This window comes from Panulirus ornatus, chromosome 58 (assembly GCF_036320965.1).
Source record: "Panulirus ornatus isolate Po-2019 chromosome 58, ASM3632096v1, whole genome shotgun sequence".
In the NCBI taxonomy this organism is placed as follows: domain Eukaryota; kingdom Metazoa; phylum Arthropoda; class Malacostraca; order Decapoda; family Palinuridae; genus Panulirus; species Panulirus ornatus.
This window is the reverse complement of record NC_092281.1, coordinates 36,748,987-36,773,575: the sequence shown is the minus strand read 5'-3', so window position 1 is coordinate 36,773,575 and position 24,589 is coordinate 36,748,987. Positions and strand designations below refer to the sequence as shown.

The following is a 24,589-nucleotide window of genomic DNA, read 5'->3' as shown; positions in this document are numbered from 1 at the left end:
TAGATAGATAGATAGATAGTAGATAGATAGATAGGTAAAAAACAGATATTGGATAGATCGATAGATACGTAAGGCTGTATATGTCAATTTTCAGAGAAATCATTGATATCTGCGTTATTCTGCAAGAAATACATGTACATGGATGTAGTTATGATATGGGTTAGGTATAAGACCAGTCGTGTTGAGATTGTAGTGAATGTGACCATTGACTTCAACCTTAATGGTGTAGTGAAGATAAAGTTGTAGTGAAGATAAATCTTGAAGTGACTCATAAGGTTGTTGTGAGTACAAGGATGCATCGTAAATGAGTACTTCCTTCCTGAAAGTTAACAATTACAAAATTGATCTAGTATAACAACATCCTCGGACAACCAACTACAAACACCAACCATAGAGTGAACCTGACTGTCACCTAACGACGACCTCTCAAAGGTAATGATCTTACCAGAATCTTCGAGAACCTTCTAGAAAACCTTGAACCCTGCAGGCAGGGAGGGAGGAATGGCCTCTGGTTGATTATATGTAAAACATTTAGATGAAATCACATCTTTTCTTATCAGGTCCCATGGTGTAAGGGTTAGCACTCTGGACTCTGGATCCAGCAATCCGAGTTCGAATCTCGGTGGGACCTCATCTTTTCAGTTTTCTTCGATACTGATGATGGCCGCATTATTCTGTACGTTATATATACATTCATATATATACATAAAAATGTATATGTAAACATATATATGGAATAATATGGTTTTATCAATAGCCAGAGACCATTCTTCCCTCCTTGCCTGCAGAGTTCATAGTTTTCTGGAAGGTTCTAGAAGATTCTGGTGAGATAATTGCCATTGAGAGGACATTGTTATACTTCATATATCAATGATTTCATTATTGTTGACTTTCAGATAAAGATAGATAGATAGATACATAGTTAGATTGATAGATTGATAGAGCGATATTTATATAGGTATACAGATAGATAAGTTTCATCAATACTGTATCTTACGCTTGTAGCTCCTTCCATGCAGTCTTCATTGTATTACTATCTTCACTATATCCTTATCTTGACAAAACATTCACCTTCACTAACCACTATCTTCACTATATCCTTATCTTCACTAAACATTCATCACCAACCACTATCTTCACTATCTCCTTATCTTCACTATACATTCACCTTCACTAACCACTATCTTCACTATATCCTTATCTTCAATAAACATTTCACCTTCACTAACCACTATCTTCACTATATCCTTATCTACACTAAACATTCATCACTAACCACTGTCTTCACTATCTCCTTATCTTCACTAAACCTTCACCTTCACTAACCACTATCTTCACTATATCCTTATCTTCAATAAACATTCATCACTAACCACTATCTTCAATATATCCTTATCTTCACTACACCCAAAGCTACAAAATATCATTTTCAATGAGATTGGATTGTTTTGCGTTCACTATATTCTTCACTACACCATCATGCTGACAATACCATTGCCCTTATTCTACCTGGAAAGGGAATCATCAACTATACCCTAACAAGACCTTCATCATCGTAATTAAGGCCCTCATCACTTCACCCTCAGTTACACTGACCTTTGGCCATATCATTAGGGGTGAGGTTCATAGATCTCTTTCCACAGACACAAACACACACACACACACACACGCACACACACACACACACACACACACACACACACACACACACAACACAGTACACACACACACACACACACACACACACACACACACACACACACACACACACACACACACACACACACACACACACACACACACACACACACACACACACACACACACACATACAGCGTTATCAATACAGTAACAATCATCTCTACTGGTCAAATTTTACACTTACTGTAGCGGGTTATCAGTGATACAAGCTCGTTATAACTTTACTTCAGATTGAAATTAATGATACTACTCAATCTTTATATTCACTACAAGTGGAAACCATCAAGGATACTGTTCAATCTTCACTTTAATTGCCATCTAGTATAACATTCTGCAGCTGTATAACCTCGTGCAAGAGTAATTCAAAAGATAATCAATGGACCCTCAAAAAAGAGTTAGACGATTAGTTGAGGTGCGTGAAAGAGCAAAAAGGGAAGAACGAGAAAACGCAAGAGTGTGGCGATAGATGCGACGTGAGCGCGGGAGGGGTAGGAGAGCTCCTAGTGTGGTGGTACCTGTGCACCAACAAGAAGTGAGAAGAGAAAATCGCGTGGCATAGGTACGCAAGGCGGCAGCTGAAAGAGAAAGAGTTGATGCCAACCAGTGGGCTGCAAGCCGCTTTGCTGCAAGGAGGGCAGCAAGACAGAGAAGAAACCAAGGAAATGAGAGCAGAATGCTTGTCCCTTACCATTATTGGGATAGAGTCAATCTTCCTCCGGAGGATGAATCACACAATAACAATGGTCCTTCTACGGTATTCAGGGAACTACTCGACGATCACTCCTACCCAAGAGTAAGCACTATAGAATACAGTACCTCCTACCCAGCATTAAGCACTTTAGACGACAGGACCTCCTACCCAACATTAAGCACCGTAGATAGTAGCTCCTACCCAACATTAAGCACCTTAGATAGTAGCTCCTACCCAACATTAAGCAGCTTAGATAGTAGCTCCTACCCAACATTAAGCAGCTTAGATAATAGCTCCTACCCAACATTAAGCAGCTTAGATAGTAGCTCCTACCCAACATTAAGCACCGTAGATAGTAGCTCCTACCCAACATTAAGCAGCGTAGATAGTAGCTCCGACCCAACATTAAGCAGCTTAGATAGTAGCTCCTACCCAACATTAAGCAGCGTAGATAGTAGCTCCGACCCAACATTAAGCAGCTTAGATAGTAGCTCCTACCCAACATTAAGCAGCTTAGATAGTAGCTCCGACCCAACATTAAGCAGCTTAGATAGTAGCTCCTACCCAACATTAAGCAGCGTAGATAGTAGCTCCTACCCAACATTAAGCAACTGTGATGACTCTATCTCCTACCCAACACTATGCAAAATGACAAGCCATTCAGAATTCATCGAGGGTCAGGCCGTGCACGAACAGGGGCAGGTGTGCTCCACTCTGTACACCAACCCCAGTCATCATAGCAGTCAAGATAACGGCTGCTCCTGCTGTTCGGACCCAGTGCAATATATATTTACACACTGCCTCGTGGAGGAGGAGCGCGCCCTCATCATACAACCCGGGAAAGACTCCATCCAACGCATCAGGATACTGGGCAAGGGCGCCAACGGGCTGGTGGGAGAGGTCATCTTCAATGGAGAACAGATGGTCATGAAGACCTTCTGCTTGGAAAACATCTGCGACCTGGTCCACGAGATGCGGGTCCAGCGGGAGCTCGCCGGAGCCGGAGGTGCCCCCGAAGTGCGCGGGCTGAGCCTCGACAGGGCCCAGTTGGTGATGACCTTCACTGGCAGCACGTACCACCAATATATCCGCACCTGCACCGACCTCCAGCTCGTCCAGACCCTCTCCATTATCGCCCAGAAACTCCAAGAAATCCATGATAAGGGCATCCTCCACAACGACCTCAAGGTCGATAACATAACGACGGGGATCGCTCCAGAAGCCGACATCCACATCATCGACTTCGGCCTGAGTAGGAGAGTGGGCCAAGTGCTGAGGATTGGCAGCGGCGACCACAAAGAGACTTGGTATTCCCCTGAGATGCAGGCCTGGCAGCCCCTCACCCCGGCCAGCGACGTCTACTCCCTGGGCTTTCTCATCGGAATGGTCCTGACCACAGCCGCTAAAGATGTCGACCTCCAGGATCATCTGCTGGACCTTCAGATCCAGGCAATGCAGCACGACCCTCTGGCCCGCCCATCACTCCAGGACATCATCAACGAACTGGACTTCATCGCACAACTGTATATGAACAGTGGGAGAGACAGACCTTCCCCACCTCATTTGAGAGCCACTCCTACCCAAGAGTGAGCACCTCCCTAACAGTAAACATTGTAAATATCATAGCCTTAATTATCATTTTCTTGTACTAAAGGATTATAAATATCATAAAATACAAAGAATAATATAAAATATACAATCTTGAGTACCTCATTATCTCTTGCATTACTCATGATTTCCCTCAATATCATAATATAAGACTTCCCTCACACTTCCCACTGTACCCAAGACTTGTACTAAAGGATTGTAAATATCATAAAATATAAAGAATACTATCTTGAGTACCTAATTAGCTCTTGCATTACTCATGATTTCCCTCAATATCATAATATAAGACTTCCCTCACACTTCCCCCTGTACCGAAGACTTCCCTCACACTTCCCACTGTATCCAAGACTTCACTCACACTTCCCACCGTACCCAAGACTTCCCTCACACTTACCACTGTACCCCAGACTTACCTCACACTTGCCACTGTACCGACAAGTTCTACCAAGTGTAGTTGTTGACTGCATTTATGTATGATAAACCTTGCTGAATAACGAAATGCATCAGAGTAAATATATCTATTTATTTTATACCTACACGTTTCATGGATGAAACAATGTAAAAGATAGAATTACCCAACACTACTATTTCAGATATCTTTTACCATCCTACGTGGGAAATTCAAAGGGGTTATCATGTCTCGGATGAATACACATAAATAGCTTGTAGCTCCTTCCATGCAGTCTTCATTGTATTACTATCTTCACTATATCCTTATCTTGACAAAACATTCACCTTCACTAACCACTATCTTCACTATATCCTTATCTTCACTAAACATTCATCACCAACCACTAACACGGGAAATGGGAAATAGTATGAAAGAATATATATATATATATATTGGAAAGGAAATGCCTTGATGAATAAGTGATGCCAAGATGTGTCCTACCTCAACGATTGTTGCAGCTGTCTGGTCGACCATTTCACCAATTCCAAAACGTCATTTTAAAGAAACACATTGAAGTAAAGAAACTTGCAATGGAGGCGACTTTTCGCATTACAAGAGAGAAGAAACTTGCCTTTCAAATGGCAATACCGACATATTGGAAGAACCGGATGTTGGACTATTGCTATGATAGATTAAGGAATGAAAGCAATAGGCTACAAAATGACACTAAATTGTAAGTTGGACCATCTTATTAATAACAGCGACTGGAGTAAGAACACAAACCCTTCTTTTGTGATAAACCTGTCTGATAAACAACTAGACAAAGATTCCTTGTGTGAATTAGGCTCTGGATTAAGTTTTGCGTACTCTAACAGGGAAGCCATCTGTGTAGATGTCACATAGTCTCTTTGTAATTCAGAGAAATACAATAATTCAAATATTGATGAAATTAATATCTGTAAGATTTAGTGTATGCCAGTTTGTCAAAACCAGTGGAATCTAGTTGCCCTAAAAGATTTATAAGAGCTATTAACACCTTAAAAGAAGACAAGGATATAAATATTACTAAAGTAGATAAGGCTAACACTGTTGTGAATTTAGGCAAAGTAACTTTTTATCTAAATTGAATTTTTTTTCAAATGATGACACAACATATTCTAAACTCAGTAAAAATCCCTTAGAAGCAGTTAATTCCCATTTCAATAAAGAAATGAAGGTGCTGTTGAAAGTTAATGGTTTTCTTATCAAAGTTTGTCATCTTTGTCCCCTTCATGCCCATAGATGTATGGACTTATCAAAACAAATAAACAGAATTTTCCAGCAAGACCTTTAGTTAGTTCAGTAGGCTCCATCACATATAGATTATCAAAATGGTTAGTTTCTTTATCAAACCATTTAGTAGGTAAGGTGTCAAATTCTAATATCATGAACAATATACATTTAGTCAACAAGCTAAACAATATCAGTGCTAATTTTGATTTCAAACTAGTCAGCTTCGATGTTTCCACTACACTCTCCACTTCAATAATATCTCACTAAACTCTTAAAATTACTGATCTTTGACCGAACTCTTTCAGATAATGTCAAAATCCTAATTCATCGTCAAGATCTTCACTATAACGTTGGATGAACACACTGAATGTTGGAGATTCGAACCCATGACCTTGATCTTTGAGACTCAGGCTCGGTGATAATGTGTACCACACCTGCCAGTGAATTCCAATACTTAGTCACCTAAATCTTAAGACCACACATGTACATACTGAACTATACACAAAAATATGGTCAACGAAAGATATTTCATATATCTGGTTTTAAAACTGATAAGATCAAGAAATAAGATTTAATCATTATCATTATCGGACGATTATAATGCCCAACAACACACGTTAGGTACATAATATATTTCCTACTAACCTACAGGTGAAGTGACAATCCATACCATATCTAACTTCCCATTTGATAACCACCATATTGTATCCTTCAGTAGCAGATATATTATACTTAATGATAATGATAATCATAATGATTACAATAATGATAATATTGATACTAATGATAATAATATTAATAATAATAATGATAATGATGATGATGATAATAATGATACATAATAATAATGATGATGCTAATAATGATGATAATGATAATAATGATAATGATAATAATAATAATGATAACAATGATGATAATAATAATAATAATAATAATGATGATAATAATGATAATAATAAAGTAATAATAATAATAACAGTAGTAATAATAATAATAATAATAATAATAATAATAATAATAATAATAATAATAATAATAATAATAATAATAATAATGATAATAACAGAAATATTAATAATAATGACAATGATAATGATAAAATGATAATAATGATAATAGTAATAATGATAATAATAATAATAATAAAAATAATAATAATAATAATAATAATAATAATAATAATAATAATAATAATAATAATAATAATAATAATGATAATAATAATAATAATTATCATTATTATATATATATATATATATATATATATATATATATATATATATATATATATATATATATATATATATATATATATATATATATATATATCAATGTGTTCAGATGTATAGGTATGTATATTTGCGTGTGTGTACGAGTATGTATATACATGTGTATGTGGGTGGGTTGGGCCATTCTTTCGTCTGTTTTCTTGCGTTACCTCGCTAACGCGGGAGACAACGACAAAGCAAAATATATATATATATATATATATATATATATATATATATATATATATATATATATATATATATATATATATATCCTTCAGTATGTTTACTTTCGATACTGAGGAACAAAAGAAGGAGCCAAACAAGTAAATTTCGTCAAAGACTTTCAAAGATTTTCATTAATTCAAATTGAAGAAACAGACGTATTTTCTATTGTCTGGTTAGCTCAGTGGTAGAGCGTGAGTCTCACACACTCAAGGTCGTGGGTTCGAGACCCACACCAGAAATATTTTTTGTCTTTATCTTTTTTCATTTTGTCCGCATCACATGTGTGCAACATTCAGTATGTTCGTCCAACGTTATAGTGAAGATCTTCACAATGAATTGAGGTTTTCGACCTTATCTGAAAGGGTCAGGTCCACCAAGACGTCCTTGAAATCTTCCAGAAGCTTCTGGCGATCCTCCTCCAACTGCTGGGCACATCAGAGTTAACATGGGCCGGACATCGGTTGTGGAACGACTTAATCTGCTTCCGGTAGTTAGCAGGGATGATAATGAGGGCTCTGACCTCATACCAGGTCAGCTTAGTTCCAGTCTGTTACGTAGTTCCAGTCTATTGCTTAGTTCCAGTCTATTACTTAGTTCCAGTCTATTGCCTAGTTCCAGTCTATTGTCTAGATCCAGTCTGTTGCTCAGTTCCAGTCTATTGCTTAGTTTCAGTCTATTGTTTGGTTCCAGTCTATTGCTTAGTTTCAGTCTATTGTTTAGTGCCAGTCTATTGCTTAGTTCCAGTCTATTGCAACGAAAATAAAAAAGTAAAACATTTCTTCGTGAAAACTTGAGAGGAAAACACGACAGCAACATGGAGATTTACCCTGTGTTTATTTTGCCGGCTAATCGGCAACGGTCGGTCAAACAGTATTTTGCCGTGGTAATCTCAGTGCTTTATATAATACTAAGTCCCATAAAATGTTCTTGGGGGCGTAGCTCAGTGGTAGAGCACTCGCTTGGCATGCGAGAGGACCCGGGTTCAAACCCCGGCGCCTCCATTTTCTATTTGGGAAATTCATTGCTTTCAGTCTTGTATATATATATATATATATATATATATATATATATATAATATATATATATATATATATATATATATATATATATATATATATATATATATATCGTCCGATCAGGGAAGTTAAGCAACGTTGGGTCGGGTTAGTACTTGGATGGGTGACCGTCTGGGAACACCAGATGCTGTTATCCCTGGGGATAGGGAAGAAAGAATACTTCCCACGTATTCCCTGCGTGGCGTACAAGGCGACTAAAAGGGGAGGGAACGGAGGCTGGAAGATAAAGATATTTTAAAGATGTAGCGAATATAAGGCTGCACTGATGATACGGATATCGCCGAAGCAAGTAGTAATGAAGATTAAGGTGCGCTGAAAATTATTTTGTAGTGAAGATAAATATATAGGCTGAAATTATTCTTTAGTGAAGATATATGTATATGCTGAAATTCTGTATTGAACACCATGGAGTAACGATAATGATGAGAGTGTACTGACGATGAGGGTTTAGTTAAAGTAGTGACAATTGCCTTTGCAATGATAATAAGGGGGTAACACAATGAGGAACACAAACTTTCCAAAGCTACGTTCAAGTCAGACTTTGAACCAAGTTCGGTAAACAGAAGGGTGATGTTAAGATGAGAGTGTAGTGAGGAAGAGTATAGTGATGATAAGGATATTGTCAAGATAGGTTGTAGTGAAGAAAAGAATGTAGTGAAGATACGAATGTAGTAGAGATAAGGGTTATTAAAGATTAAAGTTTATTCAAAATTATGTAGTGAAGATAAGAACTATTTTTAGTTAACATCAGGGAGTACAATGGTGATGGTATGGTAGAAATAACGGTGTAGTGAAGAAGAGGGTATAGTGAAGATATAATTTATTGAAAACACGCTTGTAGTGAAGATGATGTTGTAGTTTGTGAATATGATGTAGTGAACTTAACCTTATTGACCTGATCCCCCAAATCCTCCAAGCTACGTTCAAGGGCGGATCCAAAGCCGACCGAAAAGGCTATTTCTCTGTGTATTGTTAGTGGTGGTGGTGTGTGTAGGTGTGGGTAATGATCTATTTGCACTGTATTAGGAGGGAGTTTTACACTCGTGGGGCCTCATGTAAAGACGTTGTTTGTGTGAGCGGGTAAAATCTAAAGCCTTCCTTGAAACCAGCTTAGTCAAGATAAGGTCATATGAAGATGAGGTTGTAGTGAAGATTATAATGAGCCTTGCATAGTGAAGATAAAGGGATTAAGGAGAGGAGATGTAGTAAAGAAGATTATAGTGAACACAAAAGGATTCAAGCTAGGTGCAGGGTCGACCTATGGGCTTGAACTTACATTTTAGGTCAAAGGCATCACCAGTACACCCTGGCCAGCATTAAAGTTTATCCGTACACACACACACACACACACACACACACACACACACACACACACACACACATTTGGTGAAATCTTGTTTTCTCACATTAAATGTTATCCCAGATGTCCAAAATTCTTCTGTCTGCTCTTTCATTTTCTATGTTTTCCACTTGACTTTCTTCAGTCGAAGTGATTTCCCGTTCATGTTTTAGATTAAACTATATTTTTCAATTGACCAATTCCCTCTCCCATCTCATCATGACGCTTCTTATTGTTCTTTGATTTGAATCCTCAGTTTTCACCTCTCCTTCAACATGATAACCTCTGAATCTGTGAGTGTGTCATTACCTATTTTTACTCTGTGAGGAGAGAGTTCTACACTCGCCAGGCCAAATCTCTAGAACATTCCGTACTATTATACAACTTGTAAGATTTATGTATGGTGTGTGCCTTAACCATGACCTCATTCTTCTTATTCCATTCATCAACCACTCTTATATAAACTTTAAAATTACTTCTCTGAATATATTTGAACAATATTGCCCTAATTTCTTGCTATGTTCTCTAGGTTTGTTTGTTTGTTTGTTTGTGTGTGTGTGTGTGTGTGTGTGTGTGTGTGTGTGTGTGTGTGTGTGTGTGTGTGTGTGTGTTCTCAGAAAGTAACTGTGTACTATTCAACAATGATTTCCCAAAAGCCATTTACCTCATATCCTTTTATTTCGATGCTTGAAAATGGCTAAATTTTCGTCAAAGTGTTTTTTGTCTTATTAGTATTTATAATGATTTATTGATTCAAAAAGTATTGGTATTTCGAAACTATCTAGATCCTTCAACATCTCTAGCCATCTTCACTACACTCTCAACACCATTGGCCATCTTGACTATTTCTTCGACACCTTTAGATTTCATCAAATAATTATCGCAGCAAAACTAAATAAATCCGTCTACATATCCGGATTTGTATGGGATTTAATCTGGATAGATCTGGTTATGTGACGTCACATAACCCAGGGGTATATAAGGCCGGCGGCGAGAGAAGTGTAATCATTTGAGGATGGGACTCCGTACCGACAACATCTCCTCTCACAGTCTCCGGCAAGAAGAAAATTTGGTAAGTGCACCTCAGGCCGGAATCAAAATGAGTGTTCCAGTTGTAAAGTTGACCCAGAAGGATGTAAATGACCTGGTGGTCATGAGAGAGGTGGGTCGGGGAGGCAACGCCAAGATTGAAACGGTGTTGTTCCGTGGATCGTGTTGCGTCATCAAAACCCTTCTGGACGGAGTGAGTTCGAAAAGTCTTATGGATGAAGCCGACATTCACAGGAGACTGGCTGGGGCAGGAGGAGCCCCTCTCCTTCGAGCAGTGTGCCGCAACCCCCCACTGATCATCTTAAGCCACACTGGCCAGCCTTATGATAAGTACATGAGAACATGTCGGTCGGACGAGGAACTGGTCGAGTCCGCCATCATGGTCGCTCGTCGGCTGATGGAAATCCATAAGAAAAACATTGTCCATAATGACGTCAAGGTCGAGAATGTGACCGTGACGATGGGTGACAAGCCAGAGTTTCACATCATCGACTTTGGCTTGAGCGTTAAGAAGGGAAGCTGCGTTGAGTACAATGTTCCTGACCTGTGGTTGGCCCCTGAGGTCAGGGAGCGCAAGCCGGTCTCCCCAGCCAGTGACGTCTTCTCTTTTGGGCATCTAATGAGGCACGTGTCCATCCTGGTCAGGAACCAGGGTGTGCGGGAAAGCCTCCAGGATCTTTACCAAACAGCGACCCACAGCGACCCCTCAGAGAGACCAGCTCTGCCACTTATTATTGGTGAGCTGAAGAAGGTGATGAGGTCAGTCCGCCGGAGGCGTACCAGAGGAGGGGGCCAACGGAACCAGAGGAAGGGCAGGAAATGAGGTGCCCTTCCTCAACTATCTACCTCACAATAAGAACTTTGTTTTAGAGGAAATTTTACTTTTAATATAATGGCAAAGAACTTTGTTTTAGAGGAAATTATTATTTTTACATAGCTTAAAACGGAATAGACTTTTATTTTAGAGGAAATTAAAATATTTATTTAAAAGGGGAAAAAATTATGGAACTCGACATGCAACCACCTCCTCGTGGTGAGTTCTGGGTGATAAGAGATCAAACATCTCTTATCAGCTAAGAGTTGCATACAAACGTATTTCTTGATAAGTTAAAGACAACTGGATAATGTTCTTATGATCTTAAATGTTCTTAGAGTCTGGCTAGTGTTATCTTGGAGGTCTTCTATCCCCTACAGCTCGGGCTGGACCCAGACTGTATCATGGACAACGATAAAGCATCTTAGACTAGCTATCATGGACAGCGATAAATGATTTAGCCTAACCATTATGGACAACGATAAGTGATCTTAGCCTAACCATCATGGACAACGCTAAATTAGCCTAACCATTATGGACAACGATAAATGATCTTAGCCTAGCCATCAAGGCCCATTTTCAGTCGTCCATCATAAATTTGCATGTTATTCTAATATCATTAGTAGTTTTAACCTTATAAAAGACTGACGTGTCCCAAGCATTTTCAAATGGCATTTGTACTGCTTAACTCTGGATGTTAGTGAAAACATGTGAGATAATCACGACTGAGCAGCTTTCCTGTGTGCTGTGAATTTATTACCTTCCTTTTTCCTCTCTCTCTCTGTCCTTGTCTCTCTCTCTCTCTCTCTCTCTCTCTCTCTCTCTCTCTCTCTCTCTCTCTCTCTCTCTCTCTCTCTCTCTCTCTCTCTCTCTCTCTCTCTCTCTCTCTCTCTCTCTCTCTCTCTCTCTCTATCAAAATATTCGAAATTATGAAATTCAATGTAGCCAAACTTCTGAGTTTCTTGTTTGTCTTGTAAAGTGGATCGTAGGGTTTTGTTGATATATATATATATATATATATATATATATATATATATATATATATATATATATATATATATATATATATATATATACTCTATTTATCTATTTTGCTTTGTCGCTGTCTCCAGCGTTAGCGAGGTAGCGCAAGGAAAAAGACGAAAGAATGGCCCAACCCACCCATATACACATGTGTATACATATACGTCAACACACAGCACATATACATACTTATACATCTCAATGTATACATATATATACACACACAGACATATACATATATACCCATGTACATAATTCATACTGTCTGCCTTTATTCATTCCCATCGCCACCCCGCCACACATGGAATAACAACACCCTCCCCCCTCATGTGTGCGAGGTAGCGCTAGGAAAAGACACCAAAGGCCCCATTCGTTCACACTCAGTCTCTAGCTGTCATGTAATAATGCACCGAAACCACAGCTCCCTTTCCATATCCAGGCCCCACACAACTTTCCATGGTTTACCCCAGACGCTTCACATGCCCTGTTTCAATCCATTGACAGCACGTCGACCCCGGCATACCACATCGTTCCAATTCACTCTATTCCCTGCACGCCTTTCACCCTCCTGCATGTTCAGTCCCCGATCACTCAAAATCTTTTTCACTCCATCTTTCTACCTCCAATTTGGTCTCCCACTTCTAGTCGTTCCCTCCACCTCTGACACATATATCCTCTTGGTCAATTTTTCCTCACTCATTCTCTCCATGTGATCAAACCATTTCAAAACACCCTCTTCTGCACTCTCAACCACACTCTTTTTATTTCCACACATCTCTCTTACCCTTACATAACTTACTCGATCAAACCACCTCACACCACATATTGTCCTCAAACATCTCATTTCCAGCACATCCACCCTCCTGCGCACAACTCTATCCATACCCCACGCCTCGCAACCATACGACATTGTTGGAACCACTATTCCTTCAAACATACCCATTTTTGCTTTTCGAGATAATATTCTCGACTTCCACACATTCTTCAAGGCTCCCAGAATTTTCGCCCCCTCCCCCACCCTATGAATTCACTTCCTCTTCCATGGTTCCATCCGCTGCCAGATCCACTCCCAGATATCTAAAACACTTCACTTCCTCCAGTTTTTCTCCATTCAAAGTTACCTCCCAATTGACTTGACCCTCAACCCTACTGTACCTAATAACCTTGCTCTTATTCACATTTACTCTTAAGTTTCTTCTTTCACACACTTTACCAAACTCAGTCACCAGCTTCTGCAGTTTCTTACATGAAATCAGCCACCAGCGCTCTATCATCAGCGAACAACAACTGACTCACTTCCCAAGCTCTCTCATCCAGAACAGATTGCATACTTGCCCCTCTTTCCAAAACTCTTGCATTCACCTCCCTAACAACCCCATCCATAAACAAATTAAACAACCATGGAGACATCACACACCCCTGCCGCAAACCCACATTCACTGAGAACCAAACACTTTCCTATATATATATATATATATATATATATATATATATATATATATATATATATATATATATATATATATATATATATATATATATTGGGGAGGAAATATCTAGAAACATTTTGGTGTCTCAGATTTTAGATATGAATCAAGGTATATTTACGCCACTGACTAACATTATTACCTTCATTTCCTTCTAGCAGATACAGGTTTTCAGATAATGCAATTATCAATAAATGGACCACTCACGAGCATAGTTAGTTCTGAGTGGAGCTTAACATGTTGTGCTTCTACACAATGACAACAAATATGGATCACTCCCAATTGGTGGTTTAAGTATGATGAGTGAACAGCAGGACACAATCGTCCTGGTCTTACACAAGATATCATACCACCATCACCAATGGTTAATGTGTGTGGATCTTAAGATGGTGACTTTTCTCCTGGGTCAGCAGAGTGGGTACAACAAGTAGCCCAGCTTTATCTGTCTCTGGGATAGTAGAGCTGAGGATGAGCACTGGCTGAGAAAACAATGGTGTCTGAGAGAAAACATGTTGGTTGGAGACAAGAATGTAATGGCAGAACCCTTGGTTGACAGAGATAAGATCATTGTACTACCACTGCACATCAAACTAGGTTTAATGAAACACTTTGTGAAGGTTTGGAACAATGAACGACACTCTACTTTGACTACACAGGCAGAAAATGTCCAGCGCTGATCATGGAGAAGGTGAAGGCAGGTATTGTCGACGGGTCACAAATCATGGAACTCATGAAAGACCCACATTTCCAAGATTCAATGACCAATGTTGAGGCAGAGGCATGGTCTTCGTTCACTGTGGTTGTAAGGAATTGTCTTGGTCACCATAAAGCAGATAACTACCCTGAACTAGTGGAGAACCTGCCAACTTCTTTCCCTCAACTTGGCTGTAAAATGAACATCAAAGTGCATTACCTCCACACCCACTTGGCCAGACAACCTAAATGAGGAACTGGCTCAACCATTCCACCAAGATTTAAGAATCATGGAAGAAAGATACCTGGGACACTGGGATACCCATACCTGGGACACTGGGATACCCATACCTGGGACACTGGGATACCCATACCTGGGACACTGGGATACCCATACCTGGGACACTGGGATACCCATACCTGGGACACTGGGATACCCATACCTGGGACACTGGGATACCCATACCTGGGACACTGGGATACCCATACCTGGGACACTGGGATACCCGGATACCCATACCTGGGGCACTGGGATACCCATACCTGGGACACTGGGATACCCATACCTGGGGCACTGGGATACCCATACCTGGGACACTGGGATACCATACCTGGGACACTGGGATACCCATACCTGGGACACTGGGATACCCATACCTGGGACACTGGGATACCCATACCTGGGGCACTGGGATACGCATACCTGGGACACTGGGATACCCATACCTGGGACACTGGGATACCCATACCTGGGACACTGGGATACCATACCTGGGACACTGGGATACCCATACCTGGGACACTGGAATACCCATACCTGGGACACTGGGATACCCATACCTGGGACACTGGGATACCCATACCTGGGACACTGGGATACCCATACCTGGGACACTGGGATACCATACCTGGGACACTGGGATACCCATACCTGGGACACTGGGATACCCATACCTGGGACACTGGGATACCCATACCTGGGACACTGGGATACCCATACCTGGGACACTGGGATACCATACCTGGGACACTGGGATACCCATACCTGGGACACTGGGATACCCATACCTGGGACACTGGGATACCCATACCTGGGACACAGGGATACCCATACCTGGGACACTGGGATACCCATACCTGGGACACTGGGATACCCATACCTGGGACACTTGGATACCCATACCTGGGACACTGGGATACCCATACCTGGGACACTGGGATACCCATACCTGGGGCACTGGGATACCCATACCTGAGACACTGGGATACCCATACCTGAGACACTGGGATACCCATACCTGGGACACTGGGATACCCATACCTGAGACACTGGGATACCCATACCTGGGACACTGGGATACCCATACCTGGGACACTGGGATACCATACCTGGGACACTGGGATACCCATACCTGAGACACTGGGATACCCATACCTGGGACACTGGGATACCCATACCTGGGACACTGGGATACCATACCTGGGACACTGGGATACCCATACCTGAGACACTGGGATACCCATACCTGGGACACTGGGATACCCATACCTGGGACACTGGGATACCATACCTGGGACACTGGGATACCCATACCTGATACACTGGGATACCCATACCTGGGACACTGGGATACCCATACCTGGGACACTGGGATACCATACCTGGGACACTGGGATACCCATACCTGATACACTGGGATACCCATACCTGGGGCACTGGGATACCCATACCTGAGACACTGGGATACCCATACCTGGGACACTGGGATACCATACCTGGGACACTGGGATACCTATACCTGGGACACTGGGATACCCATACCTGGGACACTGGGATACCCATACCTGATACACTGGGATACCCATACCTGGGACACTGGGATACCCATACCTGGGACACTGGGATACCCATACCTGAGACACTGGGATACCCATACCTGGGACACTGGGATACCCATACCTGGGACACTGGGATACCCATACCTGGGGCACTGGGATACCCATACCTGGGGCACTGGGATACCCATACCTGGGACACTGGGATACCCATACCTGGGACACTGGGATACCCATACCTGGGACACTGGGATACCCATACCTGGGACACTGGGATACCCATACCTGGGGCACTGGGATACCCATACCTGGGACACTGGGATACCCATACCTGGGACACTGGGATACCCATACCTGGGACACTGGGATACCCATACCTGGGACACTGGGATACCCATAGGATGGTGGATGACTGCTGGATCATTGCAGGTGATTGTGGTGGGTCAGGTGAGCACAAACGTGAGATGTGTGAGGACATGATGAACCATAATGATATATAACTTTCCAGGTTGGGCTCACCAACCACCATTATCTGATTGTGTGGATGTCATCATCATTTAATCCTAAATAAACAAATGCTACTTGTAGGAAGCCATTTCTCTTGATGCAAAAGGCAACAATAATGATGGTAGAGGATGGTTGTATGTTGTATGTGACACAGCAATTATATCATCATATCTCGATCACCAGAGATGAGAGAGAACAACGGAGGAGGCCATATTTAGAATCAGCCACCAAACCTGACCTGATCAACACAAGACTACCACCACATCATGACGTCACTAAGTGTCATGTGGTGTTGACGTCATCACTGATGACATCATGATGATGATGATGACGTCACCAAGTGTCATGTGGTGGTGTTGACGTCATCACTGATGACATCATCATGATGACGTCAGCAAGTGTCATGTGGTGGGGTATGCAGGTGTTGACGTCATCAGTGATGACATGATGATGATGATGACGTCAGCAAGTGTGATGTGTTGACGTCATCATCAGTGATGACATGAGCAAGTCTGGATTCAGGACATATGTTCAGTGGGGTTCACGTCAGGGAGGGGATGTGGGCAACATTCCCCAGTGAGGCTCAAACCACACCCTAACAGCCCGACCGACCGACAGCTGTGGATGGGGCAGTTGTCGTGCACGACGAGGTCAAATGGCTCCGGCTCAGGGTAGAGCATTGTGGCCCAACCTGACCTGCTGCTGTACGGGGCGTCAGTAGAGAACGTTTTCTCATCACAGAAAACGACCATATATATATATATATATATATATATATATATATATATATATATATATATATATATATTTCTTTTTTCTTTCAAACTATTCGCCATTTCCCACATTAGCGAGGTAGCGTTAAGAACAGAGGACTGAGCCTTTGAGGGACTACCCTTACCTGGCCCAATTCTCTGTTCCTTCTTTTGGAAAATTAAAAAAAAAACGAGAGGGGAGGATTTCTAGCCCCCCGCTCCCTCCCCTTTTAGTCGCCTTCTACGACACGCAGGGAATACGTGGGAAGTATTCTTGCTCCCCTATCCCCAGGGATAATATATATATATATATATATATATATATATATATATATATATATATATACATATATATATATATATATATATATATATATATATATATATATATATATATATATATATATATATATATATATATATATATATATATATATATATATATATATGTAAGACGCACACTACCATCAATTTTTCATTAGGTATTTGTTATTATCATTTTGCTGTGAGCTACATAGAGTTAGATGCATGTTGCCACGGGCTCACTGTTCCCACGGGCTACTGTTAATCAGGATGTTTGAACACGTAAGAGCTGATCTGTTATTTGAACACGTTGTTGAATGGGTGTTGACGGACTCCCATACAACCCCTGCCAGTGTGACCTGAGGGGACACACTGGCCAGCATCGTCACACTGTTCACTAGAGTGTGTCGTAGTGTCATAAGACTATAGCCCAGAGTACTACACATGTACGTACATAATTTTGTGATAAATCTACAAAGGCCGCCTGATCTTCATATAGTACCACAGACGAAGAAGACCTGATTTCCTTCCTATCAACTCAACCTTACATGTTTGAAAGAATAGTTGCTCCTACAATGTTATATGGTTGCGAGGCGTTGGCTATGAATAGGGTTGTGCGGAAGTGGGTGGATGTGTTAGAAATGAAATGTTTGAGGACAATATGTGGCGTGATGTGGTTTGATCTATTAGATAGTGAAAGGGTAAGAGATGTGTGGTAATAAAAAGAGTGTGGTTGAGAGAGCAGAAGAGGGTGTTTTGAAATGGTTTGATCACATGGAGAGAATGAGTGAGGAAAGATTAACAAAGAGGATATATGTGTCAGAGGTGGAAGGAACGAGGAGAAGTGGGAGACCAAACTGGAGGTGGAAGGATGGAGTGAAAAAAATTTTTAAGCGATCAGGGCCTGAACATACAGGAGGGTGAAAGGCGTGCAAGGAATAAAGTGAATTGGAACAATATAGTATACCGGGGTCAATGGAATGAACCAGCGCATTGAAGCGTCTCGGGTAAACCATGGAATGTTCTGTGGGACCTGGATGTGGTAAGGGAGCTGTGGGTTCGGTGCATTACACATGACAGCTAGAGACTGAGTGTGAACGAATGTGGCCTTTGTAGTCTTTGTAGTCTTTTCCTAGCGCTACCTCGTGCGCGCCGGGGAAGGGTGGGTGGCGTGGGGTTGGGGGGGGGGTGCCATTTCATGTGTGGCTGGGTGGAGACGGGAATGGATGAAGGGTAAGGAATGTATGTACATGTGTATATTTGTATATGTCTGTGTATGTATATGTATGCATACGTTGAAATGTATAGGTATGTATATGTGCGCATGTGGGCGGTTATGTATATACATGTGTAAGTGGATGGGTTGGGCTTTTCTTTCGACCGTTTCCTTGCGCTGCCTCACCAACGCGGGAGACAGCGACAAAGCATAATGGCAATACCGACATATTGGAGGAACCGGATTTTGGACTATTGCTATAATCGATCAAGGAATGAATGCAATATGCTACAAACGAAACTAGACTGTAAGTAGGACCATCTTATCAAAAACAGCGACTGGACTAAGAACACAAACCCATCTTTTGTGATAAACCTGTCTAATAAACAACTAGATAAAGATTCCTTGTGTGCCTTAGGCTATGGATTAAGTTTTGTGTGCTCTAACAGGGAAGCCAGCTGTGTTGATGTCTCAAAGTCTTTTTGCAATTTAGAGAAATATAGTAATTTAACTAATGATGAAATTATTATCTGTAAGGGTTTAGTGTATGCCAGTTTGTCAAATCCATTGGAACCTAATTGCCCTGAAAGATTTATAAGAGCTATTAACACCTAAAAAAAGACAAAAATATACATATTACTGAAGCGGATAAGGCTAACACTGTTGTGATTTTAGACAAAAGTAAATATTTATCTAAAGATCATGATCTTATAAATGATGACACAACGTATTCTAAACTCAGTAAGAATCCCCTAAAAGCAGTTAATTCCCATTTCAATAAAGAAATGAAGTTGTTGTTGAAAGGTAATAGTTCTCTTATCTAAAGTTGGTCATCTTTGTCCCCCTAATTGCCATGTATGTATGGACTTATGAAAACACATAAACAAAATTTTCCAGCAAGACCTATAGTGAGTTCAGTAGGCTCCATCACATATAAACTGTCAAAATGGTTAGTTTTTTTATTGAGCCCTTTAGTGAGTAAGATATCAAATTCTAATATCATGAAAAATGTAGATTTAGTCAAAAAGCTTAACAATATCAATGTTAATTTTGATTTCAAACTAGTTAGCTTTGATGTTTCCTCACTTTTCACAAAAGTTTCAGTTGATGACCTTTGAGAATATTTGTTTGATATATATGTATGGGAAGAGAGCACGGCATAATGTAACAATAAACTTGAAGATGAATGAAAGCTTTCGCGCTGTGGTGGTTAGTAGCGTTGCTGACTATGGACCACACATGGGCCCGTCCCACCCTCGTGGCTGGTCGATAAATGGATGCCTGGCGTAGCTTGACGTTTACATGATAACATAGAGAGGTTATGGTACAGCCAGTCATATGATTAGGGCTTTCAGTTTCCCGTGCCGTCTCAGCTACCATGAGAAAGATAACGGGGAAATAAAAGATCAGATAAGCGGGGCCAATGAGAGCAGGTCTATCAAAGATGGCGACCTTTCGCCCGTAAGGAAGGAGAAGAGTCGTGTCGGCAGCTATCCCCATCCCTCGTCTATCCCACACCTTCCCATTGGTATCGGGGATGTCGTCTCTCTACCCCACCATGGGTTGTGTGGGCTGGGGGCATAACGGCCACGTACAACATACAACCTTCACCATCAGACACCACAAGTTGTAGAGTCGCTTCTCATGTGACGCTGAGGGACGACAAGTGGTCGTGTCGGTCGCTCTACCTCTGCCGTCGTTTCACCGTCGGCTTACTGGAACTAGTTATAAAATTGTCGATTATAATGTAAAGATCAATATATATGAGGGAAGTGTTGAACCTCCCTCACCAGACACAACAACTGTTTGGATCTGGCAGGTGGAGGGAACTCCCTGTGACGTCACGATGCCCCGCCTCCAGCCTGGCGCAGGTGTGTGTGTGTGTGTGTGTGTGTGTGTGTGTGTGTGTGTGTAATACCTTTATGATTACTATGTGTGTCGTACGAGAAGAGAGTTCTGGTGTTGCCTCATTTCTTAACCTTTTGAATGTTCTTGTTTTCATGTGGAAGGTTCCGGTCACGGACAAAAGCCCACATCAAGGCCGGGCCTTAGTTGAAATACATAGAGAATAATGAAAGGGAAAAATAAAAGAGAAGGGAAAGTATTTACGTATTTTGGAGGAAGTGAAGGACCTCTCTCACTCTTGAAATGTATGCACACACACACACACACACACACACACACACACACACACACACACACACATACACACAGGTAAGCCAGGAAACATAAAGATAAGGTGGAATTCAGTGGGATATTCATGCAATGTGATAAATCCAGGTAAGAGAGGGAGAGAAGTTGTGTATACAGTCACATACACACACATGAGAGGCCACATGAGGCAAGATAATGTGTCAGCAGGACAGAGATGGCAGGAGTGTTGGCTGGCTGGCTGGCACGTGTGGCGCTCTGATGATCATACCAGACCTGTGGCCCTCCCTCCTGACACCTCTTCACAAGGAAGAAGAGGACCCTGACCCAGCACCCACTTCCAAAGGCACAGCAGAGTGGAGTCTGGCAGGGATGGGTGGGTTCACACGTCGTATTGACTGCCTTGGTAGACAGATTAAGATGTGGAAGCGCCAGATGGTCAGCATCATAGCTACCGTCACAGCTATACAGCGCCAACTGCAGCAGGTGGCTACCTCTGGTGGCAGGGCCTCCTCTGCCTCAAGAGGTAGGTGCCCAACCAGGCCTCAACTCCTGACGAGGGAGCTGGAGAGTCCCACCAGCCTGGCAAGATCCTGAGTGACTATGAGATCCTGGAGTGGGTGTAGGACCTCAATATACAGGGAAGGCAGCCACTGTGAAACAGGTAAAAGATTCCTTAGAGAATAACACGGTTGATATGGTAAAGAAGTCCCTGTTGTGCTACGTTCTTGATAACGTGAATGAAGGGATCCAACTTCTGCACAAGCTCTCTGGGCACATTCAACAGTACGGACTGTGATTACCGCAGAATACACATGGCAAAAGTGTATTTATTTAGTAGATTTCTATTGAAATACAAGGGATATCGTATCTATGTTAATCATTTCATACGATAATGAAAAAGTTCCATAACTTTTCTGGAACACAGGGTACAGAAATGTATCTAAAGTGAAACCGATAGTACTAACATATCTAACATAAAGATTTCTATTTTGCAGATAACATAAATATTTTACATGTAGAAATCAGTAATATCTTCAACAATATAAACAATCTGGCATCGAATCTTGCAGACTTTTCATCGAAGTTTTACACATTAAAGAAAATATTACGTAGAGAAAATATTTAGTGGAATTTATTATCATCATCACAAGTTGCCAGACGACGCCAGACCTGCCTCAACCCGACACATATTACCATAATAAATCATCTAATTCTTTGTTAATATAGTTTTCACCAAATATGAATATAACTGCCTTCGTGTTTTGCCTTTAGATAATTATAATGTTCGATAACGAGTAAGTAGATCCGTTCTGGAAAATAATCCCGTGTCTCCAACTAGCGGTGCCGTCAACCGTGTCATGAATTATTCTTTATAGAAAATTGATATTATTTAAAGGTAAACAATTTAAAAAAATATAAGAAAACACTTTATGTCTGAGTTTATATTCATTATTCTATTAAAAGTGTAAGGCAATGATATTCATATTTGATTAAAACTACATAAACCAAGACTTGGTGATCTATTATGGCAATGTGTGATGGAGGGTTAGTAAACCAAGACTTGGTGATCTATTATGGCAATGTGTGATGGAGGGTTAGTAAACCAAGACTTGGTGATCTATTATGGCAATGTGTGATGGAGGGTTAGTAAACCAAGACTTGGTGATCTATTATGGCAATGTGTGATGGAGGGTTAGTAAACCAAGACATGGTGATCTATTATGGCAATGTGTGATGGAGGGTTAGTAAACCAAGACTTGGTGATCTATTATGGCAATGTGTGATGGAGGGTTAGTAAACCAAGACTTGGTGATCTATTATGGCAATGTGTGATGGAGGGTTAGTAAACCAAGACTTGGTGATCTATTATGGCAATGTGTGATGGAGGGTTAGTAAACCAAGACTTGGTGATCTATTATGGCAATGTGTGATGGAGGGTTAGTGTGGGGGTTCAGCTGGCCTCAGGCTCAGGCCTGGTCATCCTGGCTTCAATATGGTCAGTTAGCAGGAAGCGTCGTCGGTCACAGTAATATTACCTAAGTGATAGATATATGATAATGTGGGTTTGCATGTGTTTCCCATGGTCCTTTGTGACCAAGTTGGTGTTCCTATGTGAAGTGAACTGTGGGGTGGTATTTTGTGTGTGAAATACTGGCAAAAATACTTAAGTACGTATATGTTCACTTATAATCATGATAATCTTACACTTTACATCCCAAAGAAGTTATGAAATATATTTGTAATTTAAATCTCTAAGAATATTCATTTAGGAGCTAATTCTTATATACCAGAGTGCCTCTGATATTAGATGTATCGGCTGCCAGTAAATTTCTTAACTTTTGTATGGCGTAAACTAAGAATACCCATTACTGCCATAAACTGCCCGTCATTTTGATTTAGTAACATGTAATTACTTAAGATTTAATTGAATTATTCGTGATACATTGCATTGTTTTGTTATAGATATAATTAGAGTTTTTGCAGTTTGGGTCCCATTAAATTTGATTATATTATATAGTATCATATATATATATATATATATATATATATATATATATATATATATATATCCCTGGGGATAGGGGAGAAAGAATACTTCCCACGTATTCCCTGCGTGTCGTAGAAGGCGACTAAAAGGGGAGGGAGCGGGGGGCTGGAAATCCTCCCCTCTCACTTTTTTTTTTTTTTTTTAATTTTCCAAAAGAGGGAACAGAGAAGGGGCCCAGGTGAGGATATTCCCTCAAGGGCCCAGTCCTCTGTTCTCAACGCTACCTCGCTAATGCGGGAAATGGCGAATAGTATGAAAAAAAAGAAAGAAAAAGATATATATATATATATATATATATATATATATATATATATATATATATATATATATATATATATATATATATATACATATATATATATGAAACACGATAAGTTTGTCTTGGGCGATCGCATGTTTACCAAATGGCGTCCTAGCTATGTCTCTTCATTGTATATCAAATGACTGTTATATTTCTTTCTTGTGTCTCACATGATTATGTGATTATTACACGAAAGTGCACTTGGGAACTTATCGTGTTTCATTATTCCCATGGACTCTTAATAATATACTTGATCACGTGCAAAATTGTGATCCTTTCCAATGTATATATATTTTTTTTTTTTTTTTTTTTTTATACTTTGTCGCTG

The 24,589-nt window shown here is 40.7% G+C and overlaps 2 non-coding genes across 2 annotated transcripts; both read left to right on the top strand.

Annotated features, from left to right (window-relative positions):
• The first annotated feature begins 559 nt into the window (after positions 1-559).
• TRNAQ-CUG (transfer RNA glutamine (anticodon CUG)) lies at positions 560-631 on the top strand. Its single transcript has one exon. It is a non-coding gene; the product is annotated as a tRNA-Gln (tRNA).
• Positions 632-8,091: 7,460 nt separating this feature from the next.
• On the top strand, positions 8,092-8,163 carry TRNAA-GGC (transfer RNA alanine (anticodon GGC)). Its single transcript has one exon. It is a non-coding gene; the product is annotated as a tRNA-Ala (tRNA).
• The last annotated feature ends 16,426 nt before the right edge of the window (positions 8,164-24,589 follow it).